This window comes from Maniola jurtina, chromosome 18 (assembly GCF_905333055.1).
Source record: "Maniola jurtina chromosome 18, ilManJurt1.1, whole genome shotgun sequence".
Classification (NCBI taxonomy): Eukaryota; Metazoa; Arthropoda; class Insecta; order Lepidoptera; family Nymphalidae; genus Maniola; species Maniola jurtina.
The window spans coordinates 1,037,631-1,061,948 of record NC_060046.1 but is presented as its reverse complement, the minus strand read 5'-3'; the positions used below and the strand labels follow the sequence as shown (position 1 = coordinate 1,061,948).

Below are 24,318 nucleotides of genomic sequence, written 5' to 3'. Positions count from 1 at the left end.
GCGTCGACTTTTTTAAATTTTGGTAACAGTTTCTTATTTTGTGATCCCAGGGAGCTCTAAATATTGATTTTGAACGAAATCGGTCAATTAACAAAGAATTTCAAAATGGCGTCGACTTTTTTAAATTTTGGTAACAGTTTCCTTTTTTGTGATGCCAGGGAGCTCCAAATATCGATTTTGAACGAAATCGATCAATTAACAAAGAATTTCAAAATGGCGTCGACTTTTTTAAATTTTGGTAACAGTTTCCTTTTTTGTGATCCCAGGGAGCTTTAAATATCGATTTTGAACGAAATCGGTCAATTAACAAAGAATTTCAAAATGGCGTCGACTTTTTTTAATTTTGGTAACAGTTTCTTATTTTGTGATGCCAGGGAGCTCTAAATATCGATTTTGAACGAAATCGGTCAATTAACAAAGAATTTCAAAATGGCGTCGACTTTTTTAAATTTTGGTAACAGTTTCTTATTTTGTGATCCCAGGGAGCTCTAAATATCGATTTTGAACGGAATCGGTCAATTAACAAAGAATTTCAAAATGGCGCCAACTGTTTTAAATTTTGGTAACAATTTCCTGTTTTGTGATCCTAGGGATCCTCAGATATTGATTTTGAACAAAATCTATGACAGTTCAAAAAAATAGATTTTAAACACTATTTAAATTATTATCATTAACATTAAATTAAATGAAAACACGACGCGCGACGTGTACTGCAGCCCCTGAGCTTGAGCACAGGCCGAGCCGGTATAAACCGATTTCTCTCCGTACGCGACGTAGCGCCTGTGCTCACGCACACACGCGCCTCAAGCTTGTAGTAGTGTACCTATCGTAGCGCGCTTGTATGAAGCTTTGACTCTGTTCGCTACTCATGTGGTTATACAACGCAATACCACACTAACAAACACTCGTACAAACATACAGACAAGTATATACTCACACACACTCACACACACACACACACACACATGGACGCACACGCACTTTTGAACGGTTTGAACGGAACACGGTTTTGAAATTGAAATTGAAAACAGTGTAAGAATTTGTAAGAAAATATTTAAAAAAGGTATATCAGCCGGTTTTTTATTCCAGCTCTTAATACATGTAAAAACGTCCAATCTGTTCATTTACTCGAGCCTTTACCCTAGTACCTAATTATATCGACCGTCCCATATCAAAACAAAGTAAATGTCATTTTTCCGAAAATCGTTTTATGTCATAAGCCTAACTTTCATAGTATGTCCCGTTGTATTTATTGTAAGGACACCCACATTAAAGTAAAATTAAAAGCTAGTAAGTCGCTTTGACCTCTGTCTTTCTGTCCGTCTGTCCGTCTGTCGTGTCTGTCAAGAAAACCTATAGGGTATTTCCCGTTAACCTAGAATTATGGGCAGGTAGATAGGTCTCAACTCTCATAGCCCAAGTAAAGGAATAAATCTGAAAACAAATTTCGTGATTCTAGATCAACGGGAAGTACTGTATAGGTTTTCTTTACGGACGGACGGACAAACGGACAGACAACAAAGTGATCCTTTAAGAGCTCCGTTTTTCATTTTGAGGTACGGAACCCTAAAAAAGAAAATGATGCAATGTAATGAATAAATGTGTAGGCAAGTCTTCACACTAAAATATTTAAACCCCTTTAATTTAAAAACTGTCATAGCCTAGTGGTTAGAACGTCCGCCTCCTAATCGAAGGTCGGGGGTTCGATCCTGGAATCACGCACTACTAACTTTTCAGTTATGTGCGTTTTAAGCAATTTAATATCACTTGCTTTAACGGCGAAGGAAAACATCGTGAGGAAACCTGCATACCTGCAAGTTTTCCATGTTCTCAAAGGTGTGTGAAGTATGCCATTCCGCATTGGACCAGCGTTGTAGACTATTCTATTCTCTTGAATTTAAGCCGCTTACTAGGTTTTGATTTGAGAAAGCTGGAATGCCAGATTTGACATTAATTGACAAAATTGAGAGACCTAAGCTTGTATAAGAACACAGAAGTGTCATAATTCGTGTTCACTTTGCCTAACGTCTCTCAGAGAGCAGAGAGAGATTTAAACTGTTTCTTATAATCACTGGCCATATTTCAAATGCGAAAGTGTGTTTGTTGGTTTAATATTTAATCACACTGCAACGGAGCAACCAGTCGACGTGGTTTTTTGCATGGATACATTTAAAGACCTAGAGACTGACATCTCTCTCCGCATCGTATTCTTTATTGCTGAGGGTTGTGACCTCTTACCATTATTCCTACATCTAATGGTAGGTTTTCTTGGGATAATAATGTGGTGGATTCAAAGAGCCTACGGAACTCGACTAGAAAAACGAGATTTTGACTCTTTAACGGTTATGAATTATTATCAGTGATATAATTTATTAGCGCTGCCAGGTAAAATGACATTTATCTCAGAAAATCAAAGAGTTTCCACGAGATTTTTTCCAAGGTTGCGCTACTAAGTACATATATTATGAAGAGGAAAGGTTTGTTTATTTGTTATCGATAAACTCTGAAACTACTGAACTACTTGCACTAAAGACATAATCATCAACATCAACCGACAGACGTCCACAGTGAATATAGGTCTTTAATAGGGTCTTCCACATGCTACGGGTTTCCGCCGCCTGAATCTTTGCGCTTGCGCTTGACGACAATCATGCTTTAAAGAAAGCAGTGATGAGGTCCAAGTAGGAGCACGCTTACCTAGAAGATGCCTATTCACTCTTGGCTTTCAGGTATCTAAGGTATATATGGCAGGAAACACGGCCCCCGAAATGGCGTTCCAACCTTTAGGCTCTCCCCATTGCCCGCAGCATGAATCTGAGCTTTCTTATGAGACCCATGGTTATATTATGTACATATAATATCTCATAAGAAAGCTCTAACACACAATCCAGCTAAGTAAGTCCAATTTCGAAAAAAGCTAGCTAGCCGACAAATCTAACTCAGGCAGCCTTCGGGAATCTTCGAGATGTCTCTCGTCCAAAATTCCTCAATGCTTGAAGACCAGTCTTTGAATAGTGCATATTGTCAGTGATGAAATATGGATCCGAAATATAGGTCTTTTTTTTTGTACACAGGAAATGCCTGACGCATACCCCTCCGTCATGTGGGGCTTGCACCAAACTTGCACTACTACGAAATCCATTTCGGAACACGGCACCCGGGACGAGGCGCGCTATCTCCTAGAAAACATAGGTATAATACCTATTTAGAACACTTACTATCTGTCATCATAATCTATGACAACCTCCGAGTATTTACCTGGTAAAACCGTAACTTTAGAATCAAATTTAGTATATAAGCAGGCTTCATTTAGAAATGAAAAAATCCCTATTTTATTTTTAAACGATTATAAACACAACTTTCATTCAAAAATAATAAGCTTAAATTCATTTTAAATAATATTTTGCGACGAAATGACGCGCACAGTCCTTCCGCCATAAGAGTCCAGTGGACACTGAATTCCATAGAGCGCCTGCAAGAAAATAAATAGCACAGGAAGTTTTTTGGTTAGTTTTAGATTATTTAAGAAATGAAAAACATTTAGTATAAAACTAACAATTAAAATTGATTGCTAAACCTAAACATATCATTTTCTGGAGGTTGGCTTCAAAGTGTCAAGATGTTAAAGAAATTTTTTACAGAACAAGTTGCGAACAGCAATGTTTTCAACTTGTTTTTTTTTATTTATTGGGATAATGTATACAAAATTAAAAGAAGTACTTATAATCTTCACAAACTGAAGTTTTTAATTGCATGTATTTAATAGCTGTTAATGCTTTAGAAAAATAAACAATTCACTTCAAAGTACAGCATTTTTGCGATTTGTCAAATAGCCATAGTCTTAAACTCACACGCCTTTAGTTTCTACACGGCATCGTACCGGATTAAGCTTAATTAATTGCTTGGCGGCACGGCTTTGCCGGTAGGGTGGTAACTAGCCACGGCCGAAGCCTCCCACCAGACCAGACCAGAAATTAACAAATTATAAAATCTAGACCCCTGTCGGGAATCGAACCCGGGACCTTTCACTATAAAAACCAGCATGATACCGTTTTGTGTCTGGCAGGGGGTCGCATGATGTGATTTCTAATACTATTCCAAAAAAATATAAAGAAATTACACTTTATACCTACGTAAGCTTTTTTACGTTTGTTATAATATTATGTACCTGTTATCTGCCAAAGCCACCATGATCCGAACTTCACAGTCGCGGATCGTTCCTCCTGTGTTGAGGACAATACGCATAGAAACTAAGCTTTTATAAAATAACGAAGGTCTGATCCTCGCAAGATCTCTCTAACAGGCAAGATATACAAGTAAAATGTTATCATGTCAAAGAAATGTGTGAGGCGGTGTTGGCCTACTATAATAATTACCTATCATTTAACAAAAGGCTCGACCTCAGGGCTCATGGGAATTCCAAAAAGTCGCCTTACGTGGAACTCCGTGGCGCCTATCGCTTTAAAGTGTTAACAAATGTTTCTTTTGCACCTTACTGGAAATGAATACAGGACGATATTCAATGACCCACAAAAAGAGCCCCATAAGAGCTCCTTCACACTAGTGTTTCTGCAGAGGCGTTCGTCAATCGTATGATGCCGCGTCTACGCAACGCTATTGTTACGAACTCATAGAATGACACGAGATCCTATAACTAGTACAGTATGTTGCATAGATTAGTTAAACTATTAATATAGTAAAAAATAACTAGACCAGGCTAACCTAATCCTAGTCCTACCTAGACTGGCGCCTTCCTACAACGCTTTCCTCTCCATCTAAGCATAAACTTGTGCTAGGAATAGATGGACAATAGTATAATGGGTGGGGTTAGGCGCCCATCATTCGGATCTCAGTTGTGTCCTTTAACTGTTGAGTTATTGAGGCTTATTAATTGTGACGATTTTACACGCTAGTGTCGAGCCTACGCAACTCTAGCGTTAGTCTGTCTGCGTCTACATCTTGTGTCTAGTCTCTAGTCTGCGCTACACGTAGCTTCAAAAAACGCAAACGTTGAAAAAACGCTACTGTGAAAGGGCTCTAATACTTGGTCATCCTTCAGTATTGACTGACAGTTTCATTCATACTTCACGTCAATTCAGTACTAATTTCTTTTGAAATAAATAACAATATCCCTTGTATTGTTTTCAGGAGGACAGTAATTAAAGATGAGGTCAACGGTGTTGCACCATGTATTCAAGTATGGACAATGTTTGAAGTCCCTCTCCTTTGACAGAAACATGACACTTCTTTGATCTCTGGTGTAAACAAGTGGTGAGCAAAAAAGCAGTCAAGTGCGAGACGTCCTGTTGTGCACTTTTGTCATTTTACTGCCTTTTAGGGTTCCTTACCTCAAAAGGAAAAAAAAGAACCCGTTATAGGATAACTTCGTTGTCTGTCTGTCAGCCGTGTTTACTTTCTGTTGATCCAGATTCATGAAATTTGGTAGGTAGGTAAATCTTATAGCACAAGTAAAGGGGAAAATCCGAAAACCGCGAATTTTTATTATAAATATTATAAAAAAATGTGTTCATGAAAAAATTAATTTACTAATGGTGCAGTCCGCCATTAACTTGCAGTGTTGCACATGAAAGTTTTAAAATATCTTGTACCATGGTACGGAACCATTCGCGTGCGGGTCCACTCACACTTGCCCGGTTTTTTTACTGTCGAAAGAAATGGCATGGTGCCCGAGATATTTAATTTCAATTTTCAACCTGCGTTGCTAATTCTTGACAGGCTTTGTTCCTTTATTTTGGGATGATTGTTTGCAGACATCCATCAGTTAAGGTGATACACGGATGACGTCACTTGACGTAATACAATAAACGACTATTAGTCAAAATGGAGACAAAGACCTACAGTTCAGTAACAGAGATAAAGCACATTATTACCTTGAAACCGAGACGGTACGGGCAAGTGTTTTAGATAAAACACAAAAGGTTTCTAGCAATGATGTTTGATTTTCCGTCATCATCATCATCAAACGATAGACGTCCCACTGCTGGACATGGGTATCTTGCAGAGACGTCCACACGCCACGGTCTTCGCCAGATGTCGTCGGTTCACCTAGTGGGGGGTCCAACGCTGCACATCCAATGCGAGGTCGCCATTCCAGCACCTTGGGACCCCAACGTATACCGGTTTCTCGATCTATGTGCCCTGCCCATTGCCACTTCAGCTTCACAAGCCGCTGACGAAGTATATACCTATGTACCTACTAGGTAGGTACATAGGTATATACTTCGTCATAGGTATATACGTCGACGTAGATATGTATAAATTACTGAGATGTAAATCATTGTTTTTAACCCCCGGGCCCCGACCCAAAAAGTGGGGTGTTATAAGTTTGACGTGTGTATCTGTGTGTCTGTGTATCTGTGTATCTGTCTGTGGCATCGTAGCGCCTAAACGAATGAACCGATTTTAATTTAGTTTTTTTTGTTTGAAAGGTGGCTTGATCGAGAGTGTTCTTAGCTATAATCTAAAAAAATTGGTTCAGCCGTTTGAAAGTTATCAGCTCTTTTCTAGTTTTCTTGTAGAAAAGAAGGTTAGATAACCGTTAGGTTCATAATATTATGTCAATAGACAATAATATCAAGCTGTCAAGATGGACGTTGCCTAAATACATAATTATTTATTTGAAAATGATGTTTTGGAAAACTCAAATACTTTGGATCATCGGGGGTGTTATAAATTTTTAATTTACACTTGTTAGTTTAGAGTATAGATAGAAGAAAGTTGTAAGTACAATGAGTGTTTTGCCATTTCGTAGCATCGGTAAATGAGTAAAACCCTTGACAATGTCATGTTAACAACAATAATTTCAATACCTAATTAGCACTCGACATTGTATACCTACGTAACGTTGTATGTAGCTCGAGCTAATAGAGTATTGTTCGTCTTCGTGATCCATGTCGATACAATCGCTGTTTCTATCAAAATAGAAAGGGAAATTGTCCCTTGTTTTCGATATAACATACTTCATTTACTATTTCTTCACTGTAATTGTTTGGTAGTAAAATCTATGAAGACAAGTGTAAATTAAAAATTTATAACACTCCCGACCAGTGAAGAAAGGACACCGAAATCTAACAAACAAATCTTTTATTTTAAAGATTTGTGAACGGGCCTTTTCATTAACTTAATAAATCAAAAGCTCATTTAAACGCAATCGTTTATATTGTAAACTAGCTGATGCCCGCGACTTCGTTCGCGTGGATGTAGTTTTTTAAAAATCCCGTGGGAACTCTTTGATTTTCCTGGATAAAAAGTAGCCTATGTGCTAATCCAGAGTATAATCTATCTCCATTCTAAATTTCAGCCCAATCCGTCCAGTAGTTTTAGCGTGAAGGAGTAACAAACATACACACACACACACACACACACACACACATACAAACTTTCGCCTTTATAATATTAGTGTGATTTTTATAAAAATAAATAAGTAACAAATATACCTTCGTCTACTTTTTGCGTTTTACATAAAATACGATATATTTTTAAGTGTACTACACATTTTTATAGCTTAGTCTGAAAAATACTAGGTATATTTCACTGAAGAAATGTTGGCAACCCTACCCACAGAGTACATTGACGGAACCCTTCATGTGTGAGTCCGACTCGGACTTGATCGGTTTTTATTTCACCGCCTCAGGTTATGAGCTTCCAAGAAATAGGGGCAAGCAGTAAGAATGCACTATCGAAGACAATGAGCGTCCGCGTCGGCGACCGCAGCTCATAAAATAGGCATTTCACCGACAAACAGAACAAAAGTGCAAAAATGCTAACGTCTCTCACTAATAACAATACTTTTTCTCAGTGCAGGGTAGTTATACCATAGTTCATAGTGGTCGACGTTCGGTCCTATTCAAAGGGTTAGGGGCTAGATCCCAGGAAAAGTTAGAAGTGCTTCTAACTTTTTGGGAGTTATGTGTGTGTCATATAAGTAAATAATATCACTTGCTATATCTAACGGTGAAGGAGAACATCGTGAGGACGTCGCCATGGCGTCCCATGTTATAGGGCTCTAATAAAAAAATTGCATCTTGCTATTTATCTTGCTGACAAGCTAGCAGGTTTATAGTTTTACTTTTTACATGAGTTTTTATAACAGTTTAGTTATACTTACGGAAATTTATGCTTTTATAACAGTTTAGGAATTCAAGAAATCTTTGTAGAAAAAAAAATTTAAATTGTGCTCGATGTGAAAGGGGATTACATTTTTGTAGAAAATTAGTGTACCTTCTTAAAAAAATAGAGCTTTTGACCTGTGGTACTAGTACTACCTACTTGGTAGGTATGGTAGAAGATTGGATGATAAATTAAGCGCAATCGTGTGTGTGCATGTGTATTATGTGTGCGTGTGTGTGTGTGTGTCTATGTGAAGTTAATGTTATCGCCACGGTCAGGCGATGTGTATTCTCAATATATTTTATGTGTTTCTCAAGCTAAATTCAAGTAGGGAAATAGGTTATAGGGCTATAGGGGCTTAATTCAATCGGGTGTCAGTAGTTGACCTTTAATACGGAATACGTATAGAAAATTATGGTCTACGGCCATAAAATATACCTTATTATTATCGTGGCACACTTTTGAACTAGTATCAGTGTCAGTAAAACATCAGAAATGGCCAATAACCGTAGTTTACGCACTGCCCGCGTCAACCCAAATACGCACCCAAGTGAACTTGATAGATAAATTACTTCAATTTGCAAGCTCTACCTATGGAAATTATTTCCAGCCACTGGTACAGTACGCCCGTAATAGTGTGTTTTATTTGACAGAGCTGTAAAAGACCGACTACTGATAATGTGACTGTATTTTATTGTTTTAACAGTAGGTTTTTTTTTTTTTTTATTAGGTATTCCCCAGGACTTTAACTCATGCACAATATCACGTCAATCCGTTATTTTGTTGCGGCGTGGTTAACAGCTAAACTAAAGGGCTGATAAATAAAGGGTTTGGTAGAAATAGAAAGAAAGACAGAAAGAAATAGGAAGTTTTTATTCAAATGAACTTTTACAATTGCTTTTGGATCATTAAGTGAATCTACCACCGGTACCGCTACCGCTTACCAACAAGCATCTCACAACAGAAGATGTATACGTTTCCTACCAATTACAATCCGGGTATGTTTAAAACAAGAGTGAATAGGCACCTTCTAGATAAACGCTTCCCATCTTAGACCACATCATCACTTTCCATCAGGTGTGATTGTGGTCAAGCGCTTGGCCACAATCAATTTGGCTTGGCTTGGTATAGTGAATAAAAAAAATGTACATACATTGACAAAAGTTGCGTTCTGAAATTTTCAGGTAAGTTGAGTCCTAGACAAGGTAACAAATCGTGACATTTTTAACATGACTGCTAAAAATGATTCCCTTGAAGATAAAATAATTCTTGACTTCTTCATTACTGTCAAAAAATGCAGAACCTTATATGCAAAAGAATGTCACAGACTGTACGATATTTTGGACGGAGTATAGATAAATTACTTAATCTTAGACAAAGCTCAAGGAACTTATGTCCAGCCAATGCCAACAGCTAATAAATTGTAGACAGAGCTATCGCCCGCGGGGAACATAATTGATAATTTATTTGATTTATCGAGTTCGTTGCAGCTGAAAACTTTAAATATTGGTTCTATTAAGTCGTTGAAAGTGTTGACCTAAATAACTTAATAACCACTGTTGGGGCTTTTAAACAGCCAATAGCTTAAAAATGCCAATAAGTAGGTTAGTTCCTAAGTAGTACTTGAAGACCAAAACCTTTGGACAGTGCGTGTTGCCAATGATGGTATAGGTACCTACGGATCCGATACATGGTCACGAACTATGGACCTCACAAGAAAGCTTCACTCAGAGGGCAATGGAGGGAATGAGAGATTTTCTATATGATAAAAAAAGGCCAAGTGCAAGTCAGATTCGTGCACCAAGGGTTCCGTACTCGGGTATTTTTTCCGACATTTTGCATGATAAATCAAAAACTATTAAGCATAAAATAAATGAAAATCTGTTTTAGAGTGTACAAGTAAAGCCTTTTCATATGATACCCCACTTGGTATAGTTATCTTACTTTGAAAATTGAAACACATTTTAATATTTATTTACTTGTGCTATAAGGCTGCCAAATTTCATTCTAGGTCAACGGGAAGTACCCTATAGATTTTCTTGATAGACACGACGCGCGACGGACGGACAGACAAACAACAAAATGATCCTATAAGAGTTCCGTTTTTCCTTTTGAGGTACGTAACCCTAAAATGCCATACCCCTTGCAGGTTAGCCCGCTTTCATCTTAGACTGCATTAGACACACAACCAGGTGAGACTGCAGTCAAGGGCTAACTTGATCTGAATATTTTTTTAAAATTTAAATTAAATGAGAATATGTGTATAAATACTATATAACGATACGAAGCTGAGGTGACAATGGAAGTATGGTAAAACAGTCCATCTTTTTTAGTCGCCGGCGCATGAAATTAGAGCACGCACATTAATAATGTAAAAAGTCATTTAGACAAATGGTGGGTAGACAATATAGATACCAAATTGTCTTCAATCGTTGCCACATGTAGTAATTGCTGACTTCTAAGCGACGGACTCAAGAATGATTCAAATAATGCGTTAAAATGACTTCAAAATATCTTCCTCTTTCGTGCCACTTTCGGTATTGACTTAAGAATTTTATTCACGTAGACTAAAGTATTACCATTACGTACCATTTATTAAAAATGTAGGGTGTGTGAAATTAAATTGGGAAATCATAATCATAGGTTATATTATAGCGTAAGAGTGGTACGAAAGAGCTTTTAATCTTTCAAGGACTTTATAATAGGTATATATTTTTATTTTTATTAGTTGATTAGTGTTAAAATATGTATTATCATCATCACTTACCACCAGGTGAGATTGAGGTCAACAACTAACTTGTATCCGAATAAAAAAACATCAATCTTAGTCTGAATCATCACTTACCACCAGGTGAGATTGCAGTCAAGGGCTAACTTGTATATCTGAATAAAAATAAATCATCAACCCGTCATCGGCCCATTACTAACCACGGATCTCTTCTCAAAATGACAAAGCTTTGGTCATAGTCCTCAGACAGTTGACAGACTTCACACATCTTTGAGAAATTATAGAGAACTCTCAGGCATCCACGTTTCCTCACGATGTTTTCCTTCACTGTTAAAGCAAGTGCTCTTCAATTGCTTAAAACGCATACATAAATAAATTATGTACCTACTTTCCTTTATTACTCCAATATACCTAATTATCTACTCAAATAAGTGGATATGCCCATTCATTCAATCAAACAGCCTGTTTGCGTCTACTTCTAGTCTCTGGACATAGGCCTCCCTAAAAGCGCGCCACTATACACGGTCCTCCATTTTCTCATCCACCCACTTCCTGCTGCCTTCTTAAAGTCATCCCAGCGGCCATGCCATTAGACCCATTGCCCACACATTATGGATTAACTTATTTCTGTTGTGCAATAAAATAGAAAGGTAGAAAGTGCCTTTTACCCTTTATCTTAAAACAAATATCCGTTACTGATAAATGTATTGTTTGTCTCGTGCATAAATCGTTGGACTTGAAATATCTGTGCCAAAAATCTATTGATAACATAGTACATAAGAGTCACTTTGTGTGCCCCACACAGCTCAAACTATTGGACGGATCATAAAGTTAAGTTAAAGTGGACTTGGGCGCGTTTGGAACCCTCGTAGCTTTAGTTTTAAGTTACGTAATTAATTATCACCACTATATCGCCGTACAACAATTCCAACCATCAAAAGGAGTACAATTGTACCTACTTTGAATAAATGATTTTGACTTTGACTTTGTTTTACGTGAACTCTTTCTATTGTGGTGCAAGATCCCACTGCCGCCAGGCTGTCCTCATTTTCTGAGAAACAAAATCCGATTCTTATGTATACTGAGTATCATAATATAAAAATTAGGGCACAGACAAATAAGTAAGATAAACTATGTTATTTTTTGGAAATTGCCGCCGATAGGAAATGTCTGGCAGTATTGAATATTAATTATTACCAATATTCTGTAAAACATACATTAAAATCGGCAGTCACTAGTCAGACTTTAAGAAAAGTAAGTTTTTTTTTTAAATGGGTTTTTTCAGTAGCTGATACGGTCTATAAATTGGCCCACGGCACAAGCTATAATATTATTATTACAGCTATATATTAATATTATAGCAGATATCTATCTGTACGTTAATTATAGTTCTAATACTATACTCTATCCCACACATTTTGTTTCTCAGATAATAAGGAAGATCTGGCAGTGGGATCTTGCTCTATTGACATTGTAACTTGTGCAGGTCAAAATGCACGCAAATGTGAAGTGGTTATAGATGGTGGACCCCCGGGGACGGGTCTGTTGCTAAGTAAACAATGCACAAAAACAGGTTGTTTATTGTTCCTACAAGTCGAAGGTTATACTCTTATATACTATCTATATCTTACAGGTGAACTTAGAACATAAGTACTTACTTAATAAAATATGTAAGTGTGTTAGTAGAAATACATTTTCAATGTATCTATTACTAGCGGACGCTGTTTTTAAGGGTTCCGTAACCGAAGAGTGCCAATGGGACTCTATTACTAACCTCCGCTGTCCGTTCGTCTGTCTGTAAGCGGGATGTATCTCGTGAACCGTAATAAGTAGGTAGTTGAAATTTTTCCCAGAATGTGTAAGTATTTCTATTGCAGATAAAGTAACAAGTAATAAAAATTATAAAATGGCCGCTATAAAAATTAAAAAAATAAATTAAAAAGTGTTATTTCTTGTACGATGGTACGCCATCCTTTATGTGCGAGTCTAACTCTAACTAACTAACTTGACTGATTTTTGTATAAGTACCTTCGGAGACCCAATGGTGATGAATTGATGATACAGATGAATGTTCTATTCCCTCACTGATAGGAGAGTACTCACAGCCCGGGACAGCAATCCGACATTACCGGAGAGAAATCAGGCGCAGGACCGACGGTTTTATGTGCTCTCCGACTTCTTAGATTTACGGGAATTAAACACCGCCACCTTCCTAATTCCGGGCTAGTACTGAGAAATTCTTAATAGAAAATCCAAAACCTAACTATATTTTGGTATGACCGATGATTCGAACCCAGGGTCATCCGCAGTTAACATGCTTACCACTAGACTAGTTTTAGAGAGATAAACAGACATACATACAGACAAACAAGTAATATTTTTTTTGGTAAATTCTAAATAACCTCATCTCGAGCTTCATACAATGCGGTTTTCCGAAAGCATAGATCGACATTTTTTTCAAGTTTATTTATTTGTATTTTTACTACAACGATCGAAATAAATCATTCTTATAAAGAAGCTATACCAATAAAAGCTATAAAATATACATTTCGCAACACAATACAAAGGCTTTTAAGCTCCACGATTACATTTGTCATTCATACAAAAAGAACTTGCCACCGTTACCGATCCATACAAATAGAGAAATCAAATGCTTTGATATTGAGCACGGTTAGAGGAAATAGTCGAGTCACTATATACCTTTAGACCATACGATACATAGTGTAAGTTTCAGATTTAATTACCAATTACCAATAATTAATAATTGTGGTATCAAATATACGTACTAATTATAAATAACGCTACCAATTAATTATTGTGCGATGTAATACATACAACGTATCTAATATACGATGTCGTAATCCTAATCTATATTATGTCATGCGACTGACTTTCCTGGATGGTATAATTTCTAATAGTTTAGGACTAATTTCGTGGTTTAGTGACATAATAATTAATAATGTAAGTAGTATATAATATTTACTTGTACCACGTAATTGGCAAGTATCTACGTATACGTATCTGCTATTTACTTTCTAATCTGTTACCGATAGGTTCATGTAATTTCATTAACGTGCCTCAATGAATGTTGCCTAGTGTGGAAAATAGAAATGCCATACGATATATCGTACTTGTCGTACAGTATAAAATCTCGAACGCATATCATATCAAGCTTAATCGTAATATCAATAGCGGAAAAGCTTTATGCCTTCATAAAAATAAACGTAGGTGTTTTAACCGAGCTGGTCCAATCGTTTGATTGGAAATTGATCAATTTGAGCCTCGACCAAAAAATGTTGATCGGCGCGTTTCGTAGAATCGTCGGGTTCGTTTAATTAAAATATTTTCATACTAGCTGGTGGCCGCGACTCATTCCCGTGGACATGTAGGTTTTTAAAAATCCCTTGGGAACTCAATGATTTTCCGGGTTAAAAAGTAGCCTATGTTCTTCCAGGGTATAATCTATCTCCATTCCAAACAGCCAAATCCGTCCAGCAATTAATTGCGTGACATAGTAACAAGCATCCATCCATACATACAAACTATCAAGTTTGTTATATAGTAGGATTAACTCAAGTGCTTTTAGTATGGGAAAAATAAATATGTATAAGTGGAAATTTTAATGTACTTAAGTGTTTCTTGATCTATTGAGTCGCATCGAGTTGGTACTTGGTAAAGCCATCCTAATGGTAACAGCAGTACCGGCCCATGCCAAACCAAGCCTGGGTATGTACCTGATATTGAGTAAGGCGATGTTTTAGTGTGAAATACCGCTTACCTTGCTCAGTACCAAGTTTTTTGGCAGCTGATAAGATAAGAAATTATTGTACCCCGAAAGCATAACAAATGTTTTTTAGGGTTCCGTAGGTACCGCAAGGGTGCCAACTGCCAACGGGACGCTATTTCTAAGCATCCGTCCGTCCGTCTGTCCGTCAGCGGGCTGTATCTCGTGAACCGTAATAGGATGAGAGTTGAAACTTTCACAGAATGTGTACTTCTATTGCTGCTATGACAACAAATAATTCAAAATTCAAAATTAAATCCCTAGTGTTATTTCTTAAACAATGGTACGGAACCTTTATCCGATTTGTTTTTTGTACATCGACACATCGGTCGTAACGTTTTGACAGGGAGGCTGTCAAAACGTTACGACCACTGTGGCGCAGTGGTAAACGCTATGTTCTTATTATTGGGAGGTCCCAGGTTCGATTTCCGGCAGGGGTTTGGAATTATCTAATTTCTAAATTTCTGGTCTGGTCTGGTCTGGTGGGAGACTTCGACCGTGACTAGTTACCACCCTATCGGCAAAGCCATGCTGGTAGCATGGTAAAGCACTCCGGTACGATGCCGTGTAGATACCAAAGGAGTATCGGTTTAATGAAAACTGTCATATCCCTTCCAGGTTAGCCCGCTTCCATCTTAGACTGCATAATCATTTACCATCAGGTGAGATTGCAGTCAAGAGCTAACTTGTATCTGAATATTAAAAAGCCTCTGCTTGTCGGGTTACGAACCTAGCACCTTATATCCAGTCCAGTTTAGAAATGAGTTTAATTGCAACGGACCGATAATACCATCGTTATGTGATTTCATCTAAGAGCTAGTAGAGTTGGTATGATTCAGAATGTAATAACATTATTATGTTATATCCGGCGCCATGGTGCTTAAGATTGTCAAAGTGAACGTTACTGTAGTGTGAGCTATCTTGGTGAAGGCCCAAGTTATGAAAGATTTGCCTCTTCTAAATTCTAGCACTTTTTTTTTGCGTCATGGTCGTTGAGGATGTGACTTGTACTTATAAGATTTCACATCAATTTATAGGATTACTTCGTTGTCTGTCTGTCCGTCTTCTGTTCGTCTGCCCGTCTGCCCGTCTGTCGTGTCTGTCAAGAAAACCTGTGTTGTTGAAAAAAAAGTGTTTATTTAGCAGTCGGGTTTTAGTACTGAACTGTATCATGTAGGTACTTGTAATAGATTATTTATCCATACTTAATATTAAAAATGCGAAAGTGTGTCTGCCTGTCTGTCTATCTGTCTGTCTGTCTGCTACCTTTTCACGGCCCAACAGTGTAACCGATTCTGGCGAAAGGTAAAGGGTTAGCTTAAGTCCCGGGAACGGACATGGGCTAGTTTCTATCCCGGAAAATCAAAGAGTTCCCGCGGGATTCTAAAAGACCCATCCATTAAACCGATTTGTATGAAAGGTACCGATGTAGCTTGCGTCCCTGTAATCGAAATAGGCAACTTTTTATCCCGGAAAATCAAACAGTTCCCACGGGATCTATAAAAATCTAAATCCACGCGGACGAAGTCGTGGGCATCCTCTAGTTATACATATTAATATAACCCCGCGATAAGTTTGTAACTTATGTCGTGATAGGCGAGTCATCAACATTTCAGCGCTGGGCGGCTGTACGGGCGAGGCGGCTTGATTTATTCCCATTTTGCTCTTGAAATTGTCTTCTCGTAGCTTATTTAAACTTATTTAAAAAGCCCGCGCTGATTGATGTATTTCTCTAGTTCCCTCATTTACTTTGTGAGTCGCCAAAGGAAGTTGTTTCTAACGGCTCGATTGGATAGCTTTTGTAGACATAGCATCAGCTTCTGTATTATGACAGTTTGATGCAGTTAATATCATAATGTGGTCTTTCTTATGAAAGTACTTAAAGGTACATTACAAACAAGTGTAAATTAAAAATTAATAACACCCCCGACAAGTGAAGGTTACAGTAACTAGAAAAGAGCCTATAACTTCCAAACGGCTGAACCGATTTTCTTGGATTATAGCTAAGAACACTCTCGATCATGCCATCTTTCAAACAAAAAAAACTAAATTAAAATCGGTTCATTATTTTAGGAGTTATGATGCCACAGACACACAGATACACACGTCAAACTTATAACACCCCTCTTTATGGGTCGGGGGTTAAAAATAGAGTTATTGCGATTATAAACTTTTGGTTAAGCAGTTGGTCAAGTAAGTACCTACCTAGTTAAGTTAAGTATGGACGTACATAACATCTTGTACGATGTTACGGAACCCTTCGTGTGCGAGTCCGAATCGCACTTGGCCAGTTTATCCAATATTAGCTAAATAAGTCTTAATATTCTCTTCCTAATAACAGTTATGTTCTCCTTTAAAAGTGCTCCTACTTGTTCCTATAGAAACTCATATAAGTTCAGAAGTGATACCAAAGTTACCTAAGTTTTACTTATTTTAAGTTGACTAGGTACTATTTATTAGTCAAAATGGTACCTATTTAGTGAAATTCATTTACTATATTGGCAGTTAAAGCTTAATTAAAGCACAGACTTATAGGTATTCCGTCTTATTTTAATATGTAAGTCGATACCTATTCTAATAATATTTGCATACTAGAACCAGGTATGGGTTTATAATTTAAATGTTAGTTCAAATTTAATTGCTGGCAACATTTGCATATTAATTATGTAAACATTGCGAGCATGGTCTTATAAATTACTGTTAATGCTAATAGTTAAAAATATCAGTTAAAAAAAAAAAGTTTACTTGTTTATTTTACCTGAAATACACTGAAAAACAGTTCATATCGCCTTCCAAAGAACCATATTAAACACACACATCAATCACAACACAATTTTTTTTCATACACCACATAGGTACACACATAAACCAACCGGCTGAAAAGTTAGCAACGATCAACAATTAAAAAAAAGGAAGTGTCAATTTGGAATCGTTCGATATTCAAACCGCTGTCAATCGATAGTCGCGCGTGTTGACAGAGAGCGCGTGCGGCGTGCACTGCGTCCGGTAACCATGGTGGTTTGCGCATACGCAGCTTTAATGCTGGGCCACGAACCCATTGTTTAAGCGACAGCTCATCCAAAATAAACGGTGAAAAACAAACATTTATAAAAGCTTATCCAAAATAAACGGTGAAAAACAAACATGTAAAAAAATATGAAACCGCAAGATTATTAATGAACAAAAAACCTCTTTTGATAACCTGATAGAAATTGGGGTTACACCTACGAATTTTAGAGTGATGCATCAATACCAGCTTTGCGTGATGCATGATCTCTAATGTAATGCATCCAAACTAACAAAAAGAATTCATATCCAACATGTTGTGACGCCTTTGCTAGAAATATATTTCTTATTGTTTTATATTCATTCAATATGTTTTTAATATTTTTAATAGATTTTGTCCCACGATATCCATTGAAATAATTTGTCCCACAAAATCCATTGAAAAGAATTAGTCCTACAAAATAATAAAAATTAATATATTTTCACCACATATTCATAGCAATCAAGTCGCAATCATTCGCAATTGCTTTCGCATTGGGAGGCTAGCACGGAAGCAACGGAATTGTTGTGATATGCCAAATTTATGGTGTTCTTGCTGCGACTGATGTTTTCTAGCCAATAGTGAACGAGTTTTAGCCAATCAGATGCGATTGCGAACGTCTAATTATATCTGTTACTGTGTACTGCAAGCGGGCTCCAGGAAGGGCACTTGGCGCGCTGCACTAGACTGTTTTACGACACAGTTACAATTGTTAGGGAACTTCTAGCAAAACGTCGTGGTTTCAACGTCATTGGCAGACGTCTTTACATTTGACGCAGATAGCCCTAAAGTAGCCCCATTTTTCTTTGATTTTACGTCACCACAGCCTAATATTTGACATATCGTCCATTTAGGATCAAACCGAGAGTTCCCTAACTCCAGTTCACTTCGCTTATGTGACAAAGTCATGGCCCTACAGGGAGGCTGGTATTGAACTTACCTGAAGAGCTTTCGCAACACAACAGTACCGATAAAATGCTAATCGATAGCACCGTTATGATTATTATTGATATTGCACCTACAATGATGTTATAAAACACTTGCTTTTCTACCTATTGGTAGCTACTTGATCGTTTCAGGTTTAGGAGGGCTCTCTCCGTCACTCGTTTCATACAATCGTAGTTCCAATTTCATTTGAATATTAAGCAACCAAAGTCCATGAAATTTTACAGACATATTCTAGAAACTAATATCTATGTCTGTGGTTTTCCAGATTTCTGTTAACATATTCGGTTTCAAAGTTACGCGGTCTTAAAAATTTTCATACAAATCTTTGAGCCCCTGTAATTTTAAAACTACATATTTTTAGAAAAATCTAAAACACCACAGACACAGATATAAGTTTCTAGAATATGTCTGCAAAATTTCATGGACTTTGCTTGCTTAATATTCAAATGAAATTGGAACTACGATTGTATGAAACGAGTGACGGAGAGAGCCCTGTTAAGCTTAGAATACGAACTTCCACTTTTAATTTGCCATCTCTTGCAATAAAAGTTTTGAAGCTTTCTGGACGATCAGCTAAATTAATACTCACAATAAGTTAATGAAAGTTCTGTTTCATTTAATGAGTCTTTTACGTGGTCTACGTTATTGGTAAAACTTACGTACATACCTACAAAATTTTAAGTTACAAGACTTAGCGGTTTGATACGGAAACTTTGAAGGAGTTTCTGTTGAATGGTGGGTCGGTATAGTATGTATATTATTTAAAATTATGTATTAGTATGTAGAAATATAGAATAGTGAATTCAGTATAATTTATGTAGGCATAGTTCAGGATAGGACAATGTGTCCTATGCTACAGCATTGGAGCTAACGATTCTCAGATATTAAATATTTTTTTGTAAATTTGGATAGTAAATACAAAAAAATACAAACCATGGGTGCCTTGTTTGATATAATTTTCGTACCTTGTAGTAATTTTTATTCCAAAAAGGTTATTTTTTATAAGCCGGCAAATATAATTGCTTAGCGACGCCAACTTTTTAATATTATCATCGTATGTATTGACGTGGATGCTACAAATTATTCTGGGTCTATAGGAATATGTTATAGGAAAATCAAAAAGAAAAATAAAACCGACTTCAAAAACCAAAAACACTAAAAATTATTTTCTACTTTTTAGTGTTTTTGGTTTTTGAAGTCGGTTTTATTTTTCTTTTGAAAATTTTTTATTTCACAATTTTTAGTGGCCCCACTGTACTATAATATGCTATGCCCAGTTAAAACCCTACTGTTTACTAAGCTATTACAGTGATCGCGAGCAATTTGCTCTTATCCATTGAGGAGTTCTGTTCTCCATCTCCGAAGATATTCATCAGATCTTCACCAAATTTATATGGGACCACCTGCACAGTATACCCTTTCAAACAAAAAAAAAATTTTCCAAATCGGTCCAGGGGTCTTTGAGTAATCGGAACATACATAAAAAATAAAAATAAAAATATAAAAAAAAAAAGATCCCGACGAATTGAGAACCTCCTCCTTTTTTGGAAGTCGGTTAAAAATGCCGAAACATCGCGATTGGCCTAGGCAATACTCAAGAATAATTAGAGCGCTTGTAATCCAAAGTCAAAAGTTCAGCTTCTGCCTCTCTCCCTCTGCCTCTTTTCTACAAATCGAACTCGAAAACTAACGAGTTTTCAGGCCAACTTTTCGATTTGCTAACGAGGCTGCAGTTTGCAAAGCTTTAGGAAGCTTTTCAAGTTACTTAGTAGTATAATTTTTGCTTTGTCCATAATATGAGTGTCGTAAACGGTCGTGAGCATTTGGTTACATAAAAATTAAATTAAAAATTTAAAAAACCCCCGACACATAAACCTCTAAAAAGTAAAAAAATAATAGGTAAGTATGTATGGGCCCTTTAAGAATAGTATAAATAGTAAAGTTTTTATCCAAGCGCTCGTTGCGCCAGGGGACCGCTACCTATCATAAACTATGAAAGTCATCTGTTGTAGGAAGATTAGTTTTTGTTAACTTTAGCGGTCCCCCGACGCAACGAACGCTTGGATAAAAACTTTACTATTTATACTATTCTTAAAGGGCCCATACATACTTACCTATTATTTTTTTACTTTTTAGAGGTTTATGTGTCGGGGGTTTTTTAAATTTTTAATTTAATTTTTATTTCACGCTTTTTAAAGTTTTATTCATAAATTACCGTTTATTTGTGCCATTCTAAAACCCAATTTCTATAATAATATAAATCCAATAAAGCAGCTAATATCTCTTCAAAAGTAACATCAATGTTATGTTAATTATACGTTCCATGAAATATTTTTGACCGAACATCACTAAATCAAGAATTATCTGAATGACTCACATAGTTTAACACGACCAAAACGAAATATCTGTTTCTAACTTGTCGTCGCTTTAAAAATGTACCCATTTTACGTAGTCGTATAATAGTTCGCTTTTCAAGATATACCTACGATTAAATTGAAATCGACTTTCACCCGATGAAATAAGGAATAAAGTGGCTTGTATTTCATTTTGTTTGTTATTGCATGTCAAATTTTTATTTGACATAACTTTCAAAAACCGGTCAAGTGCGAGTCTGCCTCACACATGAAGAGTTCCGTACAAGTTTTTTTTTTTATGTAATGACAATTCAGTGGTCGGATTTTTCTGTTTACTTGGGCCACAGGAGTAGAGTGCTTGGCCTATAAGATATTGCTACCTGCCTTTCATGATTCTACGTAAACGGGAAGTACCCAATTTATAAGTTTTGATTCTCTTGAAAGATGACACACAGACAGACAACGAAGTGGTGAAGGAAAACACCGTCAGGAAACCTGCATGCTTAAGAGTTGGCCATAATGCTCCCTCAAAGGTGCGTAAGGTGTGCCAATACGTGCTTGGTAGCTTCTCATTCTGAGAGGAGATTTGTGCTCAGTAGTAAGCCGGCGATGGGTTGATCCTGATGATGATGAATTTTTAACGTATTTTGTCAAAATAAATAGAGTTCAAGCAGATAAAATATAAAGAAGGTGCGCCTAATGCATCATCCAAACCTGCGCGACAAAGCGACTACGATGCGGGAACCTCAGCCGCGCGGAGGGTCATCGCCTCCTACGATATTTAATGGTGCCATGCACACCTACGCGACTAAAACAGTCGAGGCTACATCTTTTTTTTTCTACAGATACCTACTGAACCCTAAAAATAGTTTGACTATGGTTTGGGTTTGGGTTGATTGTTCGTGGCCTTTGGTTGACTGTTGGATATTATAATTGAATTGATGTTTTCTCATTTAACTGTGATTATAATATTTTATAAATTAGAAACTCGGCGCCTACGATCCAAAATATCGGAGTTTTCCAAAACATTATTTTCAAATAAATAATTATGTATCTAAGCAACGTCCATCTTGACATTTGCCAATTGACATAATATTATGAACCTCTGTTACAATAGTGAAAGATCCCAGGGCCACCAGCCGTCACGTATTTTCTGACGAACGAAATGTGGACGATTGAGTAGTGTTAGTATGTACTAAGAACGCATGCCTACAGACCTGCTAGCTTGCTTAGACGGCCAATTTTCAGGTATCAGGTAATCAAGGTACATAAAAACATTACTTACCTCACGTGAATTCTCCAATTTTTTTAATTTTCAGCTGTTTTTTTTAAAATATTAATAATTAATTGACATAAGTAAACTATAAGAGAGTGAGAGAGAAGTCAATATATCCTAATACATGTCTTACTCAGTCTCATGCGCGTAGATAATGATGTCCTCGCGCTCAAACCCACAGAGGCATTAAAATTGAATTTAGGGGATGATTGGCCCTCTGGATCGGTCTCTCTTCTTGTAAAAGGTTTTAAAATAGTTGTCTGGTGGACATATATAAAAATGGAGCATCAGAATTTACGTGCAGTTAAGTAATTACTTATTTTGGGAGCTTTAAAGCGTCTGCAAAGCAATACGGCCGACGCGGGAAGTGTCTGGGAGTATTGGCGACATATTTTTAAGGATATTGCCTAAAATATACGTAAAAATCAGTTTGGAGAATTTACGTGAGGTAAGTAATGGTTTTATGTACCTTGATTATCAGATACCTGAAAATTGGCCGTCTAAGCAAGCTAGCACGTAGGCTAGGCATGCTTTCTTAGTACTTACTAACACTACTCAATCGTACATATTTCCTGTGTCAGAAAATACGTAACCTCTGGTGGTCCTGGGATAAAAGTAATAAGAAAACCAGAAAAGAGCTGATAACTTCCAAACGGCTGAACCAATTTTTTTGGATTATAGCTAAGAACACTCTCGATCAAGCCACCTTTCAAACAAAAAAAACTAAATTAAAATCGGTCCATTCGTTTAGGCGCTACGAGGCCACAGACAGATACACAGATACACAGATACACAGATACACAGATACACAGATACACAGATACACAGATACACAGATACACAGATACACAGATACACACGTCAAACTTATAACACCCCTCTTTTTGGGTCGGGGGTTAAAAATGACGATCCTTAAAGAGTGTGTCAGTGACTGACAGCCTCAATATTCTTCGGTTGCAGTACATTCCGTACCTCTTCACCGGGGCGGTTGCGATTTGCAAGTAAAAGGCACAAATTGTTCCCTTTTTAAATACCCATTGTTCGAATACGCTGCAACTACCTACCTGCAAAACCTTTAGTACGAGTTGCACATGTCGACGACATTGATAGATTTCGAGTGTTTCGAACTCTTTAGCGTTCCGGTACGATGCCGTGTAGAAACCAAAGGGGTATGGGTTTAATGAAAACTGCCATACCCCTTCCAAGTTCCAAGTTAGCTCGCTAAAGCTTTATCTTAAACTACATCATCACTTACCACCAGGTGAGATTGCTGTCAAGGGCTAAATTGTATATGAATAAAAAAAACCAGTGTCTTTAACGCCCTCACCTAAGGTGCTGAAACGGGGACCCTGAAAAATGGCTTTATTCGCAAAGTTAGAGCTCAGTGAGCTTATTACTAGGCTATGTTAGGAGTTCCTCTGAACGATTAGAGTTGGAAGGAAGAGATAGTCAGGAGAACAAAGGTCACTGGTATAGTTTGAATCGCCAGCTTGTTTAAAAGTGATAGTGGGTTGATCATGTTTGTCGTGAAAACGATCACCATTGGGGCCGAAATTCCTATAAACTGTTCATCAAAATGAGCTAATAGGGAAGTAATAAACCGTACGTCATAAGTTGCAAATAACGTACATTTGTAACAACAAAACGCAAGATAATGGACGTTGTATCTTTTGGTGCTCCTTACTTTTGTCCTAGTTTTGATTTTACGTTGACCTGGCTTGTTCATTTAGTCTCATCTGTTAGACACTTTACACGGCGTTTTGTGAACAAGAATTTCCTTCTTTAAGATTAATTCGATACTCGAAATCTATCAACGTCGTCGAAATGTGCAACTCGTACTAAGGTCATAGTTAATATACCTGATCTTTAAATTGTCTGAAGTGCTTATTATTTATACTGCCACACGAATTCAGACCCTAAACCACAGTTTTTAAGGTTAAAATTAGTGCAAATCGGTGTTACAAGACACTCGTTGGCGTTAAATATTTGCATTGAGCTTGTAACTTTAGTAATTGTTTTAGGCCACTGTTTGGAGTTGTTGCCTTTTTTGTT

At 37.0% G+C, this 24,318-nt stretch overlaps 1 protein-coding gene across 3 annotated transcripts in view; it reads right to left on the bottom strand.

Moving 5' to 3' along the window:
• Positions 1–24,318, bottom strand: part of LOC123874534 — a 275,616-nt gene that overhangs the window by 138,912 nt on the left and 112,386 nt on the right. For 2 of the 3 annotated variants that reach the window (XM_045919956.1, XM_045919957.1), the window contains exon 1: positions 17,401–17,629. The exons of the other annotated variant lie outside the window; for it this stretch is intronic. The gene's annotated coding sequence lies outside the window, so the exon portion shown is untranslated. Of the gene's footprint in view, positions 1–17,400; positions 17,630–24,318 lie in introns of those variants that run through there. 3 annotated transcript variants of the gene reach the window in all.